At 35.6% G+C, this 19,218-nt stretch overlaps 1 long non-coding RNA gene across 1 annotated transcript in view; it reads left to right on the plus strand.

Moving 5' to 3' along the window:
• The window catches only part of LOC145242658 (uncharacterized), a 320,876-nt gene that overhangs the window by 295,653 nt on the left and 6,005 nt on the right, over window positions 1-19,218 (plus strand). The gene's annotated exons all lie outside the window — the stretch shown is intronic.

A 19,218-nucleotide genomic window follows, 5' to 3' on the forward strand; every position in this document is an offset into this window, starting at 1 on the left:
CTAACCCTCAATCAACGAAAAGTTGTGATCAATGTTTGTTTACATTAGTCAAATTGTCGTTGTTTTTGTTTATTTTCTGAAAAAAAAAACCAAAAAAAACGGTATTTTTCTCTTTTTCCTCTTTTTTCTTGTTTTTTTCTTTTCTTTTTTCTGCTATTTTTCTTTTTTTTTCCTTGTGTTTTTCCTTTTCTTTTTTCTTGTTTGCCAGCAGTCATTTTTTTTTCTTGTCACGTGCTACAAACAGATTGCTTGTTGAAAGTTTGTTTTTCATTCCACTCTTTATTCAAACAGATGGCGATTTGCTTCAGTGGATCTAAGTTGCCTTTTGTGATTTTGATTTCTTTTATATCACATTTGTTTACCATTTAGCTCTTACAATCAAATTTTTTTTTTTTATTAATATCCCTCATCGCACTGGCAATTTGTTGACAAGAAAAAAAAAAAACACGAAAATTTTTCCCACAAATTTTTTCTAATCTATATGATATTAGCAGGGGTACCCGGCGTTGCCCGGGTGTTTAGAGGTGTAAAAGAAAAGAAGTGTTAGTAGGGAGGGAGGCTCGAACCCGTAACGAACCCGAAGGTGGAAAAAAAAAAAAAAGTAAAAGAAAAGAGGCCATAGGAAGTGAAAATCGTTCAAATTTAACGATATCAATCAAAAAGTTGACTTGCGAAGTGAATGCAGAAATGAGCATTGGCTGAAGGCCAGTTAAACTTTCTGCTGTTTCATTTATTTGTTTCCCCATGATGTTGGGAAACCAAGCTCCCCGAAAAAGAGGGAGCTCTCAAATGAATAGCAATTGTCTAATATGAAGGGGTTTCCCCTGATTGCCTTCATGACGTGCCGGCCACAAGATACGATTCAGTTTCACTTTTTATTTATATGAAAAGAACAAACAAACACACGAGAGGATTGAATAATATGAATTTTATAAAAGTCGATCAAAATAAATCTAAAAATGGCGTTCCTTCGCAAATCTTAGATATTATAATCTAGGAAGTATATAAAAAGTTCTAAAACATAGTAATCCCATCTTCTTTAGATGGTCTGTACGTTACGCTTTGAGAAAGACCAAATACGAATTTTGAAGGCCAAACTGTTTCAAAAAGGCTAATCTGACAAGAATAAGTGACCTCCCTTTGATTTAGCCTCGTTTTCGGATATCATTATAAGAATATATGATCATTGTTGCAATAATGTTAGAAAGGAACTCGTAATTTTGACGTGCAGTGATTTTTCACCAAAGAAAGAAGTCAGCGAAATGTTATGTAAAAAAGGGAAATTTCAAAGGAAACAGGAAAAAAAGAACATTGTTTGCCAAGAGGTGCTGGACTGTAGGGGTAAATTAAAGATTGTCTCTTACAATATGATTTTTTTATTTGTATTGAACTATGTAGCACATTATTACTTATTAATATTAATGAAGAAGTAAATTAAAGATTGTCTCTTACAATATGATTTTATGTTTTATATTGAACTATGTAGCACATTATTACTTTCTGAGTATTTATTAGTACTTATTAATTTATCTCATTTGGGTCAGTTCTATATTTAAAATACGATGGACACTATTTTCATAGAAATGTTAACAAACACATATTTGCTGTATGTTATCGTTTTTTTATTTATTTTTTTTTTTTTGGGGGGAGTCCAAAAATCATTTACTGTGCTTATTTGTTGATTAAATATATTTCTCATTGTGTGGAATTTCCATTGGTCCTGTTGGTAATAATTACTTGTAATGATGATAATATAATTATATTGAACTATGTAGCACATTATTACTTTATGAGTATTTATTAGTACTTATTAATTTATCTCATTTGCCTCAGTTCTATATTTAAAATACAATATTTTCATAAAAATGTTAATGAACTCATATTTGTTGCATGTTATTGGTTTCTCTGTCCCAAAACTAAATTTTTTGTGCCATCCATAAAAAATATCAGCTTTATCAAAACATATTTGTTGATTAGATATATTTCTCATCACGTGGAATGTCCACGGGTCATGCTAGTAATTATATTGGATTTTTGAAACTAGGGGACGGTTCATCAAGAATTTGTTTACGTTGGACTTGAAGACAACTAAACTGTAGTCAGCTACAAAAACAGGCAAACAGAAACATTGAATTTTTAACTTAATCCTTTATTTATTACACAGGGGGAGTATTATTCTCATTCCTTCAGCTATGACTGTGTAAAAGAGTTAAATTTTGTTATTTGGACAGTTTTTTGTCTATATCATAGTAAAGTTTTTTGTCTATATCATAGTAAAGTTTTTTGGCTATATCATAGTAAAGTTTTTTGTCTATATCATAGTAAAGTTTTTTGTCTATATCATAGTAAAGTTTTTTGGCTATATCATAGTAAAGTTTTTTGTCTATATAGTAAAGTTTAGTTAATCAACGTTTGTATCTATAAGGTTCAAAATATGTTAATAATATTTGCTGTATATTTTGTTGCTATTTCAAAATCATGTAATGGGTTTCATTGCGGGACATCACCTGATCGGACCCCCCCCCTCCAAAAAAAGAAAATATCCACCCTCTATCAAACTACTTCCCTACCTCCTTTATCTGAGAGAATCAAAAGTAAAACCCTTAAAACTTTTAGCCATGTCAAACGATCAACCACTGGCCTGTAAAAGTTATGCTTTGGGAGTATGTTAGAAAGCAAACGAGGCAGAGGAAAGCCAAGGAGAAGGGGGGAGAAAATGTTTTTTATTGGACATCTCTCAACAGGTCCATCAACTAACTTTCCCTGGATCGGAAGGAATGGCAAAAAATAAGTATTGTGGGTTCGCAATCCGCACCAAGCGGAAGATGCCACTCATGATAATGCTGCATGTTATTGATTTTTTTGCCTAAAACTAGTTTTTGTGCTATCCAAAAAAAATAACAGCTTCATCAAAACATATTTGTTGATTAAATATATTTCTCGTTCCAAGGAATTTCCACATGTCATGCTAGTTTAAATCTAATTATTAATACGATAGCCTGTGTGTTATTTTATGTGTCACATTTACATTTTATTTCTTCTGAGTGCCTAGATTACCGTTTCTTGTAATAAATAATTTTATCAAGAATTCTTCATAAGTTTTGGTTTTAGTTTCGATTATAGCTGATGGCATTCCGGTAATCTATTTTTTTATAAATAATTTTACCAAGAAATGGATTTCTTACTTGAATCTCCCAAATCGATCACAAATGTTCAATAATGTTGAGATCTGGAGATTGTGGTAGTCAAATCAGATGCCAAATTTCATTGGAATGCTCTTCGTGCCTATCTTTAATAATTCTAGCTGTATGGATTCGGGCATTATCATCTTGAAAGATAGCATTCTCCTCAGGGAACAGTTCTTGAACCATAGGATGAACTTGACCACCCATAGTTCCTAAATAGTTTTGACTGTTTATTCCTCCATGACGAGTAATCATTGGTCCAGCGGATTTCCAAGAAATAGCACCCCCAAATCATCACAAAACCCCTGCCATGATTTACGGTTGGGAGAAGACAGCTTGGATAAAATGCTCCTTTCAGCTGCCTTCAAATGTAGACTCGACCACTGCTCGGAAATAAGGAAAACGATGATTCATCAGAGAAAATCACATTTTTCCACTGTTCGAGGGACTAATTTTGGGGATTTTTAAACCACTAATCGCTTTAAAAGATTTGTCTTTGAGAGCAGAGGTTTTCTAATTGCAGCTCTTCTGTAAAATCTAGAGTTGTGCTGCTCTTGAAGAACAGTTTTTTGTGGAAACTAGGTACTGTAAATGTTTATTGAGCTCTGCAGTGATTTTAGGAGCCGTGGTCTTGCGATCTTTAACAATCCACTTAACAGTTCGACAGACTCTTTCCGACATCTTATCTTTCGACCAGACTTGTGCTTTTCTGAGGACGTTTTTCCTTTTTTAAAAGCAGTCATTACTTTTGAGACGTTACTTCTTGAAACGCGAAACATTCGTGCAGTTTGTTACACTAGCACCTGCCATACGAGCTCCAACAATTTGGCCTCTTTGGAAGTCCGTAAGGTTTGACATTTTTTGTAGGAAAAGCTTTTGGTAACTTTAAATATCTGTAAAATAAATTTTAATTAAGCATATCATGACATAAATAATAAAGCATATCATGACATAAATAATAAAGCATATCATGACATAAATAATAAAGCATATCATGACATAAATTTTAATTAAGCATATCATGACATAAATAATAAAGCATATCATCACATAAATAATAAAGCATATCATGACATAAATAATAAAGCATATCATGACATAAATAATAAAGCATATCATGACATAAATTTTAATTAAGCATATCATGACATAAATAATAAAGCATATCATGACATAAATAATAAAGCATATCATGACATAAATAATAAAGCATATCATGACATAAATTTTAATTAAGCATATCATGACATAAATAATAAAGCATATCATCACATAAATAATAAAGCATATCATGACATAAATAATAAAGCATATCATGACATAAATAATAAAGCATATCATGACATAAATTTTAATTAAGCATATCATGACATAAATAATAAAGCATATCATGACATAAATAATAAAGCATATCATGACATAAATAATAAAGCATATCATGACATAAATTTTAATTAAGCATATCATGACATAAATAATAAAGCATATCATGACATAAATAATAAAGCATATCATGACATAAATAATAAAGCATATCATGACATAAATAATAAAGCATATCATGACATAAATAATAAAGCATATCATGACATAAATAATAAAGCATTAAAATGCCAAGATTTGATTGTTTAAAACCCGTTTAAAGATTGATGCAAAAAATGTTAGGTGTTTCTCTCATTTTTTCCAACTCCTGTATATATATATATATATATATATATATATATATATATATATATATATATATATATATATATATATATATATATAAAGTTTTGGTTTCGATTTTGATTAAAGCTGCCGCACCAAGTCATATGGATGTATTTTTTATTTTTGAAATCACAACTTTATATTATACTAACGGGGGGTACCCGGCGTTGCCCGGGTGTTTTTGGGTGTGTGTGGTCGAGTGGAGGTGGGGGGTGTTAATGAAAACCTAAGAATAAGCGAAGTAAAAAAAAAAAACAGAAAAACAAACGTTAAAAAATATGGCTTAAATAACCCTGCTTTCAATATTAAAATTTAAAAAATCGAAAAAAAAAGAAAGACATTTCACACCACGATTCGAACCCAAAACGTTTAGATAATGAGGCCGCGCTCTAAGCAACTGAGCTACAATGACGTTACTGAAATTGTGTTGCTTTTTCAAATATTTAAAGTAAATCAGGTTATGACGTCATATGACGCATGCATAGAAGCGAACTCGTCATGAGAGGACGGTTTTTGCTGCCCCCCCCCCCGTAGAAAAGTGTTGATTTCATAGTGAAAAATTAATGATTTGGCCAAATTTTTATATTTGTCGGGCGAAGGTTGGAAGTTTAAAATGATACCTATCTGGCGAAAATCTGTGACCCGTGTGGAAAGTTTTCGCGAGACATACAAACACACATACATACATACAAACAAACACACACACATACATACATACATACATACATACATTTTCGCTTTTATATATATAGAGATAAGAATTGGGAGAACATTAACTCTATAATAATATATACAAAATCTGCATCAATAAGAATATCATATTTAAGCGTATTTTAGTACCGGACTACGCCAGATTATGCTGGGCGTCTCTGCTAGCTTAGATAAATACTTTTGCTGTTTTAACAAAAAAGCTACAATACTATCAGGGCGTCTCCATTTATTCTGAACATCCACTGAATGTCAACATCAATGTATTACACATGAAAGAGTCAACTGTGGAATTTTCACAGGTCCCGCTGGTATATATATATATATATATATATATATCGCTAAAACCAAAACAAAAACAACATCTAAGTAAATCGCGATATATCCAGACAGTTGGCAAGATGGTCCAGGGGTAAGGGTTTAGGCTCATCACCGTTGGATCCCGATTTCGAATCTCGCTAGATACAGCCACTCTGATGAGTCGTAGACGACGAAACACGTGTCAGTGGATAATTACATTTTAAAAATAATATATATATATATATATATATATATATATATGTATATATATTGCACACACGCTGGGGATTCATGTGACCAAAAGTAAGAACTGTGAATGCTGGTCCTTCTCGTAGAACTATAGATTCGCAGAAGAACACGTGCATCAGATTAAGAATACAACTGTTTCAAAATGAATTCTAAATTACTAAAATCAATTTGTAAATACATTTTAGGGGTCTATCTGATGAAGCATTCAGGAAATTTTTTTTATCTCTCTATATATATTAGCTGTAGCGCTCCGACGTTTCCTGGGATCTATTATGTTCGAATTTCTTTTCTAAATATTTCTATGTTCTATGATCACAAGCTTTTTTTTTATTATAAGTATTTAACGTAAACGTGAATGTAGTTTAGATTTAATAGAAAACGAAACAAGACCTAAGTATAAAAAAGAATGCATATTTCAATAATCCATCGATAAGCTCCTAAATACGAATGAATCTCTGCTTTTGCATTTAAGAAAAAGAGTGATAAAACGTAACTGTTAGAAAACCATCAATGAAATGAAAAAAAAAAAACAAGTAAGGAACGATAACTCTGTAAATCCGATAACATTGTAAAAACTTCTATAAGTTACTAGCAGGGAGATATAACGTTGCCCGGGAATGAATTAGGATCAACGAATGTTTCACTCTCCATATTTTATTGCCATCGAAATCAATGAAATCTCCCAGTTTTCCATCCTCCCCACAGTTACTTAGTCCATAATACATTGTAGTCTACACTGCACTGCAGAGAACCTACTGTTGATTTTATAAAATTATTTTTATATAATGGTTTATTAAGGTTTAAAATGCAAACCATCGAGTATTATGTTTTAATTTTGCTCTAAAGAAAAACATTCGTTTTGAACGCGCCCTTGTCATATCAAAGAGCCTACTGTTGAGTTTATATGACGGGTTTTTTTCTGCTTGTGCAGTAATGACTTCCCAAAGGCACTTGCTATGTTAGGCTGTATAAAGACATTAACTTTGGTCAAAAGCGCCTGTTCCTTTTTTCATCAAATTTTTTTGATTATCGATACTTATTGAAGACATTCCTATACAAAATCTATCTAAGAACACTGCCAGATACAGAAAGTATATTTGTGTGAAATTTCATAAAAAATCGGCTGAGTTGTACAATGCTCCTATCGTTCAATGCAGCTCTGGATTTATAGAAGACTGCAGGAGGATAATAAAAGTTAGAATTGGTAACAGCACTGTACATACTTATGTACAAAGAGAGACTCCCTTGGTCAAGATCAAAGTGTAGCATCTGTTCTTCAGATGCTGCACTTCCATTTCTTGTTCTCTTTCGGGGATGGAGGAGCAGAGAGCAGTCCTTCACGACTGAGACAATTTTTTATATTTGTACCTTTTCTCCATGTTAAAAAACGACCCTGGTGTCTAACTCTGTCCCGTGGGGAGGCATAGTAAATAGGTACAAAGAGAGACTCCCCCTGTCTCTTTACATGGCTTGTTGCACTATGCTGGTTTTTTTTTTTTTTGAAAAATAAATTTAATTTAATTTAATTAATTTAAGAAGACAAAAGAAGAAACTGCAGTACGAAGTAGAGCAAATATCTAAAAAGAAAAATTTTTTTTTAAATTCCTTCAAGCCATTTTAAACATTGCATTCAAGCTGCTAACAAAGCAAAGGATATCTTGAAAGAGTTCAAAGACTGACTACTCGAATGGTGCAGGATCTATTGGATCTGCTCTATAAATGCCAACGCAAAAAGATTAATCTTTTCTCTCTTGAACACCAATGACTACATGGTGATCTCACTTTGGCCCACAATATCATCAATGATCATTATGATATAACTCAGGACCTGTTCTTCTGCACCAGAAGGAGGTCTATACGGACACTACATGAAATCATCATGATCATTATGATATACTTCAGACCTTTAATTCACTCCTGCATCAGAAAGAGGTCTATGCAGACACTACAAGAAACTATTTCATTGCTGGTTTCGATTGAACTGGTGCTAACAAAGCAAAGAGTATCTTGAAAGAGTTCAAAGACTGACTACTCGAATGGTGCAGGGTCTATTGGATCTGCTCTATAAATGCCAACTCAAAAAGATTAATATTTTCTCTCTTGAGCACCAATGACTACATGGTGATCTCACTTTGGCCCACGATCTCATCAATGATCATTATGATATAACTCAGACCTTTAATTCACTCCTGCATCAGAAAGAGGTATATGCAGACACTGCAAGAAACTATTTTATTGCATATTTCGGTTGAACTGGTGGAGGGATACTTTCACAATCAGGATCCATGAACCTTGGAATAAAAATCCTAAGAGGAGTAATGAATACACTAACAATGCAACAATCCAAGGTTAATTTGAACAAGTGTTGGGTTACTACATCCTCTTCCGTGCAAATTTCTACCACCAGCTACGGTATAACTGGAAATGTTTTCTCAATCATTAAATCATTTCTCTCCGATAGGCTCATAAGAGTAGTGGTAGATGGACAAAAATCGGAGGCCTGCAATATAAATGCTGGAGTCCCTCAGGGGTCAATCCTCGGCCCAACTCTCTTCCTGATCTACATCAATGACCTCCCTAAACACATACTTAAATCATTCGTTGACATCTATGCTGATGACACGACCATCTACGGCAACACATCAAAGGCTGTAAATGACGAAGTTCTCTCGGATTCTCTCTCCTCTGATCTCGAGCGCGTGGTTCAGTGGGGGAAGATGTGGCTAGTTACCTTTAATGCATCTAAAACTAAACTCCTATCCTTACATCATCAACGCTCTGATCCCCAGCTGGCATCAATTGTGATGGATGGCTCTCGTCTGGGTGAGGCCCCGTGTTTTGACAAGCTTCTGGGTTTGACTTTTACTCCTGATCTGAAATGGAACACGTACATCAAGTCTGTTGCCAAGGTCGCAGGAAAGATGGTGGGATCCTTCTACCGCTCCAGAAGATATCTCACTACTGATGCAATTCTCTATCTATATAAAAGCCAAGTACGCCCAAGGATGGAATACTGTTGCCATATCTGGGCAGGAGCTGCCAAAAACAGCCTATCATGCCTTGACAGAGTACAAAATAGACTTCGTGGTTTAGTGGGGATGCCCTTTTCTCTACCCTGCAACCCCTCTCCCACAGAAGAGACGTTGCGAGCCTATCCTTGTTTTATCGTTATTTTCATGGCAGGTGCTCGTCTGAACTCCAATCCCTGGTCCCCCCTCGCCAAACTTTCACGAAAAACACCCGTCTAGCTGAATCCACTGTGAAAAAATTCCCCCACTCTATATCTGTGCCTAAATCAAAACGCGGATTTCATGAGCAAAGCTTCTTTCTTAGAACTGCACGCCTGTGGAACTCTGTCCCGTCTGCCTGCTTCCCTCCGGACTACAACTTGGATGTCTTCAAGTCTAATGTAAACAAATTCCTAATGAACCGCCCCCCTAATTAAACACTTCATAAAATCTCCTCACTAACGTGATGTACTTGCAATAACCCTTATTCCTGAGTGGCTTCCGGGCCTTGATAAGTGGTGATCACTGTGTAAAAAAAAAAAAAAAAAAAAAAAAAAACCTTTACTCTCCAGTTGTTAAAGTTTTTTCCAAATAAACTGAACTAAAGACAGTGCCTTCCAAGCTCCTGTACTCGTTGCTGTTGCATTTCTTTGACCAAAAGACAAACACGATTATTATTTAGGCTCCAAATAATGTAACTACCAACATTTATTGAAAAATTTGAATTAAAACAGCAAAAAAAAGTCGAAAAAAAGTCGAAAAAAAAAAGAAAATGGAGATTGCCAATAAACATGTGGTGTAAAATTAAATCTATTGAAGCAAAGCGTCATCTGCTTCGTAACAGATGTATTTGGACACAGCATGTCTGCGTCAGGTGACAAAAAAGTGATGATTACAGTAACAAAATAAGATCATTTTTTTTACAATAATAAACAAACCCCCTCTCCACCCAAAAGCGTCAACTGTTTATAACATTATTTTTTTTTTTTCATCTAATCTTGGATAATCAAAGCAGAGATGCTAATTGTTGTCACACAAAAGAAACAATAATACTAAAAAAAAATTGTCCATCTGATCAACTAAACTTTACATTACAAACCTTTGTTGAGGGAGATGCAATCTGCCGTACATACTGTAGACAAGGACCCCAAACAAATAATATTTGGATTTGTTAGTCTCAGATGATTCTAGCTGTAAGTCTGTACTTCCCTATTTTCTCAAAAGGTGAAACTGAAGTTAGAAATGCTCAAGTAACTTCATACAAATGAAAATAAAAGTGAAAAATTCATCCCAGGTTTAATATCACAAGTTATTGCTCCTGGGAAATGCCAGGTATATTTATATTATATAATCCTTCATCCTCCTCCTCCTCCTCCTCCTCCTCCTCCTCCTCTGATATTTAAGCTGTTTCATGGGACCAAGACTCTAGGGTATGCAACACCAAGCAACGACACACATCAGCTCTCTACGTAATTCGATACATAGAGTTGATATTAGTTATGTTGCAAGCAGTCAAGACACTTCATATGGACTTAAGTCAGGTTTTCCTTGGTTTTCCATACACCAGGTGCTGTGAGTATCTCAGACTGCAGTGTGAGCAACACCAAGCAATGTCTCACACCCGCTCTCCATGCGGTCGATCCAAGAGGTTGATACCAGTCAGGTTGCACTTTTCTTTAGTTTTTCTTATGCACCTTCGCTCCTGGAGTATCCACGCATGCTATTGAGTTCATGCATATGAGGCACAGAGAGCATAAGGCATCCAAAATCTCGCTATTTTTTTGCTGCACATACATCTGGTCATGACATAGTCATTATGATAAGCCGATGTAAGTCAGGGGTGTTTGGAGCCCATGTATAACTGTCATGCAAAATGGCATAAAAAAAAACACACACACATGCGGCTGCAGCCGAGATTGAACTCACTACACGAGTTTGTAGTGTAATTCAAATTATATAAGGCTTTTGACAGGGTATAGCATGAAGATCAGGAAAACAAATGAACACATATCTAAAGAAATGGCAGAAACACTAGAGGATGACCTCCAATCTGTAGTGGAATGGGGACAAAAATGGATGGTCACATTCAATACTGGCAAGACAAAACTTGTTTCCTTCAATCACTACAAGAAACTTTCTCTACCACCAATAGCAATGGCTAAAGACTCTTTATCTGAAAGTACATCTTTTAAACTCCTCGGCCTAACGTTCACAGGAAACATGAGTTGGAACAATTACATTGAAAGCATTGCCAGGACTGCTGCAAAAAAGGTAGGCTCTCTCTACCATGCTAGAAAGCTACTAATACCCAAAAGTATCCTGTACCTCTATAAGGCCACCATTCGCCCATGTATGGAGTATTGTTGTCATATTTGGGCTGGTGCATCTGCTACTAATCTCTCACTCCTAGACAATGTTCAAAAGAGAGTCGCCAACCTAATAGTTCCTGAACTGGCATCTAAGCTTCAGCCTCTGTCCCATCGACGAAATGTAGCATCCCTCTGCCTGTTCTACAAGTACTTTAATGGTGAATGCTCCGATGAACTGCAAGCACTTGTACCCCCTCGACGTAAATACTCCCAACAAACCTCACAAGCAGTAAAATCCCACCTCTTCACAGTAGAGATCCCTAGATGTAAGAGAGCCTTCTACTCCAGTAGTTTCTTCCCCAGAACTGCTAGACTTTGGAATTCCCTTCCGGGTTCCTGCTTCTCCAACTGTGCTGACATGCAGAAGTTCAAATGTAACATGAATCGACATCTTGCTGCTCAACTCCCCACATAGTATCCCTGTAGCTTGTGAGCCTGATAGTAGCCCCCCTACATCAAAGTGGCAATGTGCCTTGTTTGGGGTGAAAATGTAATAAAAAAAAATATTTAGATCAGAATTGGTGATTGTATGGAAATCAGCAAAATATATTGGAATCACTAATGGTGACTAGACTACCCGTGTCCCGTTGTGTCACAACCACTACTGCTATAAGATCTGTACAATTAACAAGATTATTTAGATCTATTCAAATTAGCAGGTGAAATCATTACATGGAAGACATTTAACGATTCAGTATTAATCCCTTTGTCTCCCTTTACCTTGAATTCCTTTTCTCTACTTTCTATTTTGTATTCCTTTTTCAAATTTTTCTTTATGATTTTCAATTCCGTTTCAAATGGTTACATATGTGCTGTTATATTCCTAAATACTTAGGAAATAAAGACAAACGTGAGTTACACCGAGTGGTATGTGTAATGGGGTTTATTTATAATACAGAAACGTAAGGCTGCTCGCCTAAGGTAAATAGAAGTACATAGTAACAAGTATGGGGAAGAAAGTCTGATAATCAACACGTAAGACTATCCGTCTTACTGCGACTGCTTGTCTGCCGCTGTCTGCCGCTGTCTGCCAAACAGTCCAATATATATATACAGTTTGTAACCGGTGTATAGCCAGTTATGTTCCTTCACAACACCTCCCCCTGAAGCTGAAATCTTCCTGATTTTAGCTTAAATACCTCTTCCTTTTAGGGTCAGGGCTTAATCTCCTGGTAACTTTTCTCTTTCTTGCGCTTTTCCTTCTGGTCAGCGTTACCCGGGGTAAAGGTTTCTGTCCAGCCCGTATGGTCGGTTCAGGCGAAATATTCATTGTTTGCGGTACACACGCTGGTTTTGGTATATCAAAAATATCGCACAATGTTTCCATTGGTGTCTCTTCCACATTTGGAGACAGTCTGGGACGTATTTGATTTCTGTGTCTTTTGCAGACAAAACTTAATCCTTGGATGGTATAGACCATGCTCCCAATCCTTTTTTTGATAATACCTTCAACCCACTGATTTCGTCCATTTTGAAAATTTTTGAAATATACATTTTCACCTGGGGAGAAGCACTTGGTATTAAGGTTTTCTTTTTTGAAAACTTTCTTTTTCTCTGGTAGCAGCCTATCGAAGACAGATCTTATCTTTCTTGCAAACATTAGCTCAGCCGGGGAAGAATTGACATTATTATTAGGATTTGGTGTCACCCTGTAAATTGCTAAAAATGTTTGAATACATTGTTCGTCTGTGTCCGTAGTAAGATTTTTCTTAAGTGCCCTTTTAAACGTATCTACAAATTTTTCGGCCAACCCATTCGATCGTGGATGGTACACAGGTGTTGTCATATGTAGAATATTTAGTGAGTCACAGAATTCTTTGAATTCATGAGCAGTAAATGCTGTTCCATTATCGCTCACTAAGGTTTTTGGCACTCCAAAACGGCTAAAAATTTCATTAAGCGCACTCACAGTGTTTTTTGCTGTTGGATGTCTAAACTTAAATATTTCTGGCCATTTTGAAAAAAAATCTACAATAATCAAGTAAAAATAACCATTTATAGGTCCCGCATAATCAATATGCAGACGTGACCAGGGTAGGTCCGTCTTTGGCCATGGCGTCGTTTTTACTGGAGGATCTCGAGCTGCTAATTGACATCCTCTGCATGTCTTGACACATTTTTCAACTTCCTTGTCCATACCAGGCCAGTACACATATCCTCTCATAAGGGATTTCATTCTCGAAATGCCCGGATGACCTGTATGAAATTCCTTCAGAATTTTCCTCTGTAACGTTAGTGGAATTACGATCCTCTCACCATACATGAGCACATCTTCACAGATGGAAAAAGGCGTTGTTTGATCTACCTTTTTATTTTTTTTTATCCATCCCAATTGATTTTTCATTTTCTTAATGAAAATGTCATTTACTGCCTCTTTTTTTATTTTTTTCGAAAGTTACCGGAAGTTCACGTATCATATTACACATTGAACTTGTACATTCACTTTCGTCTTTAAGCGCAGCAATTACCGTTTCTTCGAAACTTTCGCTTCTTTTAGGGATCAACCGTGATAATGCATCTGCGTGTCCTAACTTTTTTGAGGATACATGTTCCATCTTAAACTGATAGTTTAAGAGGGTTACAGCCCATCGCTGTAATCGATTCGCAGTATGTGTGGGAATGCCTTTCTTTGATCCAAATATGGTAAGTAGGGGTTTATGGTCGGTTTGCAAAATAAAAGATCGTCCATGGAGAAATCGATTGTACTTTGTAATTCCAAATATTATCGACAGCGCCTCTTTTTCAATTTGGCTGTAATTTTTCTCCGCTGCAACCAACGTTCTTGAAGCATGGGCGATAGCTTTTGTCCTACCATCCTCATACTTGTGAAGTAATACAGCGCCAACACCGTAATCACTGGCGTCCGTTGCTAGTATTAGTTCCTTTTCTGGATTGAAATGTGCCAATGCTAAGTCTGACAGTAGACATCTTTTGATATTTTGGAAAGCAGATTCACATTCCTTATTCCAGTTCCATTTAACACCCTTTTTCAGTAACTCGTTAAGAGGAGCTCTTAAATTATGTATGTTAGGGATGTAAATTGCATAGTATTGAACTAATCCCAAAAACGATTTTAATTTTGTCACTGAATCTGGAGCAGGCATCTTTTCAATTGCTTCAGTCCTTTGTGGATCCGGTCTTCGACCCTCTTTGTCGATTATTTGACCTAGATATTTAATTTTTTTCATAAAAAAATCGCATTTTTCTGGGCTCAATTTAAAACCAAATTCCTGTATTCTTTTGAATACTTCTTTTACATGCTTCTTATGATCTTGCAAATTTTCACTTTTAATTAGGATATCGTCAAGGTAGGCCATTGAAAATTCCAACCCTGCCAGCATCGTGTCCATAATTTGCTGGAAAATAGCAGGAGCAACCTTTAATCCAAAAGGAAGCCTCTTTAGCTTAAAAATGCCCTTATGAGTATTTATGCCTAAGTATTTGGAGCATTCAGTAAGCATCTGAGAGGTCTATCTTAGAAAAAATTTTTCCTCCGTTAAGCTTAGAGAACAGATCTTCTGCGGACGGAAGGGGATAATTATGGTCCAATAGACAGTCATTTAAACCCGTTGAAAAATCTCCACAGACCCTTATTCTGTTATTTTTTTTCTTTACATACACGGTTGGACTTGCCCAATCTGTGTGGTTAACTTTTTCAATGACTTCCAGTTGTTGAAGTCTATCCAACTCTTTTTCGATTGCGTCCATCGCTGAAAAAGGCACATTCCTTTTAGGTTTGAATACTGGAGTGGCATTTTTCTTTAATTCAAATTTTGCCTCTGTCTTAATACAGAGTCCTAGTCCTTCGGCAAAAACATTGGGAAATTCAGTTTTCAAATCCTTCAGGAAGTCTTCCCTTTGGTTTGCTTTTTCTGCAGTTAAAACGTTACAAAACGAATTTATGGGTTTCTCCCATAAATTAAACAGGACAATCCAATCTACCCCAAACAGGCATGTATTCTTTCCTGGTACGACGTACACTTTGGATTTATGAGTCTGGTTAGCGAATGTCACTTTGCATTTTAATTCTCCCTTGAACTCTAATCTTTTGCCGCACACACTTCTCGCCGTCTTTCTGGTTTTCGTTAATTCAGGTCGACCTATCCTTTTCCATATATCTTCATTTATAATACTAATATCTGCACCGCTATCCAGAAGCAATGTAACCAGATGTCCATTTATCCGAACATCAACATATTTCCGTCTTTCGCAGCTTTTTTCTTTATTCATGCGAAGCGTATTTACATTATCGGTCCCTTGTCTTTTCTTCTGGGCACAGTATGTTCCCTTGTGACCTCTGAGACCACATTCATAACATATTTTGTTCCTAAACCAGCAGGTCTTATTGTTGTGTCTTAAACTACCACAACATTTACACTTTAGCTTTGGGTCTTTGTATCCTTTAAGGATCCTGTGTTCTTGGAACCTGGACTTTCTTGTGGTCCCTTGCCTTTTTACTTGCTGCACCTTAAAAATATTTTTCTCTTCAATGCGAGTGTTGTCTTTCTTTATGTTAATCAGACGTTGACACTCTTCAGTGACTTTTTGCAATGTTATGTTAGGATCCGCCTCCATAATTGTTAGGATCCGTGAACGTATATCTTTGTCCCTTGGTGCTGTGAGACCTTGTACAAAGATTAAACATTTAAATTGGTCTGCGGAAATTTCATTCAATTTAAATGATTCGCATAAACAGTTCACAGTGCAAGCATATTCTAGATAGTCTTCAGCTTCTGCCTTCTGAATGTTCAAACATTTGTATCTAGAGTGAAATAGGCTATCCCTTTTATCAAATATTTTCGACAAGGTACTAATTGTTTCCTCGAACGAAACCTCCTCCGGTTTTTTTGGTAGAATTAGATTTGCATACTTGGTGTTTTCATCAGTACCCAGTTTTTGTAGTAGCAGGGTAACTTTTTCCTCATCGGTCCAGTCTAAACATCTTTTCGTAAAAATTGTTTCGTATCTTCTGTAGTATGCAGGGAAAGTAACACCAGTATCCGGGGAGTAACGAAATTCCGTTAGTGAATTTGAAATACCCTCGGCAGAAAAATTAGTCTTCTTCCCGGTCGACGTTAGAATTAGCTTTTCTAAATTCTTTTGCTGTGTCGACATTTGTCGTTGTAGTATGTTTGTTTGTTCTTGTTGTGCCTCTAAAGTTTTTTTGTGTTCTTTCTTGTTGTTGTTGCAGCTGTTGCTGTAGCTGTTGTTGTTGAATTTGTTGTTGTTGTTGTTGTTGCGCTAAAAATTGTTGAGTCATTTTTGTCTGTTCCTGGATGCTAAGGGCTAGAGCCTTAGTTAACTCTGCTAATTGTTCCATGTTAGCTTCTAGTACAAAAATGTCTTTTCGAATTCTACACAATAATTCCAAAGAAAAATCGTAAATTTACGTATATCGTAAATTAGTAGCAATATGCAGACACAACACGTTTCAACAAAGTTCATCCATAGTAATTCAACAGGCTTTGTAAAATAATTCTTTTTTTTTTTTTTTTTTTTTTTTTTTTCAACAACGTAAGTTCATACACAAAATATTTCTTACTTCCCACGACAAATAGTTCCAATTATTTATATAAAGGCAATAACAAACAATTAATTTTCCAAAAAAAAAAATATATATGGCTGCCGTTCCCACGTGGCATAAAATGGTACAATAGTCGTTGTATTTATATTTTTTCTTTCGAAACTCGTAATCCTTTAGTGTAGTTTCGAATTCAACTTGCGACCATTTTTTTTTTTTTTTTTTTTTTACTTGTCAAAATAAATATAAATTCCACTTTACCTTGAACATGTTTCTATAATTTCTTGTGAGTTCTTTACGAAGAAAAATCCGTACTTTTCGCTACTTTAGGTAGGAAAATTTTTTAAATTCATTGACGCACGTGGTCAAAAAATCCTTGTGTAGTTTGTTTTTTTCGTAAAACAAAAAATCCTTGCATTGTACACAGTCCTTGGTACGGTAATTTATCTCTGTTAAGAGAAAGAACATCCTTTCGTCGCCATTGTTATATTCCTAAATACTTAGGAAATAAAGACAAACGTGAGTTACACCGAGTGGTATGTGTAATGGGGTTTATTTATAATACAGAAACGTAAGGCTGCTCGCCTAAGGTAAATAGAAGTACATAGTAACAAGTATGGGGAAGAAAGTCTGATAATCAACACGTAAGACTATCCGTCTTACTGCGACTGCTTGTCTGCCGCTGTCTGCCGCTGTCTGCCAAACAGTCCAATATATATATACAGTTTGTAACCGGTGTATAGCCAGTTATGTTCCTTCACAACATGTGCGTACATGTTTCTGCTGCTATTCCTTTAAATAAACTTAAATTAAAATTAACCGAGAAACTTTGCATAAAAGAATGACTATTTAAAATCTGGTTTCATTGTAAAAAAAAAAAAAAAATCGGATCAAATATGTTTCGAAGACCACAGAAAATAAGCAAAATAAAAGAGACGACTGTAAACAGACAATAAAATCTAGTTGTTTGTTTTTACTGTGGTCGGATGGATGTAAATTCTGCAATTAGTGATAGTCATGGCCTCAGAATCATGACGTGTACTTTTGTAACATACTTTTTATTAGTGTGTCTTGACTATTACCTGCCTGCAAGGCAACAACACCTATATTTGTAAAATGGGAGTGTAAAACATTCATTAATCCTCATTCAAACCCAGGCAACGTCGGGTCTCCCTGCTAGTCTTATATATGAAGTAAATCCGGTCTTTTCCCTTCATACGGTAACTACAATAACAACAGCCAAAAATCTAAGTCTTTTCATGTAAGGATTTCTGTCACATATTGGTCTATGTTGTTAGAAAATAAAATTACTCGATATTTAATATTTTTTTTAGATCAGTTTTATATAAAGTGGGAGGAGAACGTACCCAGTCACTAGTAGGTACTTTCATCACCCCATTGACACCATTACTAAACTTTTAAAGACACATATTCCGACATTCACTTGAAAATAGTAACTTAGCTAAGTTGATCAGTTAGGTTTCAAAGACTCCAGAAAATAAGCAAAATAAAATGGACGACTTCTGATCAATTTTCGACACACATGGCATCTATAAGCAAATAGATAATCAATCCGAGTTGCTTGGGTTTTCATCAGAAGGTCGATTCTCAATATAGGGAAAGATTTACATTTTTCTTGTGTCCTTGAAACCTAATTGATCCCAAAAAATCTGCCCTGAGGATGCTGGTTCTGTAAAGGAATTTCAGCAGAAACATGTATACACATATGTAGCCAATAATATTTGTATATGCTGCAATATTTTTTTATATAATGGGAGGGTAGAGATTTACTTGCTACTCACCTCAGTAAGATGTGACACAAGGTGGGGATGTCAAGCAAGCTTCCCTAAAGGAAGGTCACTCTTGCCTAGCAAAAATTGCATGGGCATCCCCATTGGCATTCTCCAATCGGGACGCCTCAGGCAACAAGCGATTAACTTACCTTACCCGAAAGCCGGGTGGCAAGACTTGGTAAAGTGAACCTCTTAGGGAATACCCAAGCAGTATACCTCAATCCGACAATCTGTCAGCCTGATTGTCAAGAACGCATTCTTGACTAGTACTTTTTACCCAATCTCCAAGCAACCAAAGCGGCAAGGAGATTCATCCTCCAACATTATAAAATAATGGGACAGTATGATTTTCAAAAAAATGGAAAGTTCTAGTTATAC

This window comes from Euprymna scolopes, chromosome 21 (assembly GCF_053919585.1).
Source record: "Euprymna scolopes isolate OS-2025 chromosome 21, ASM5391958v1, whole genome shotgun sequence".
NCBI lineage: Eukaryota > Metazoa > Mollusca > Cephalopoda > Sepiida > Sepiolidae > Euprymna > Euprymna scolopes.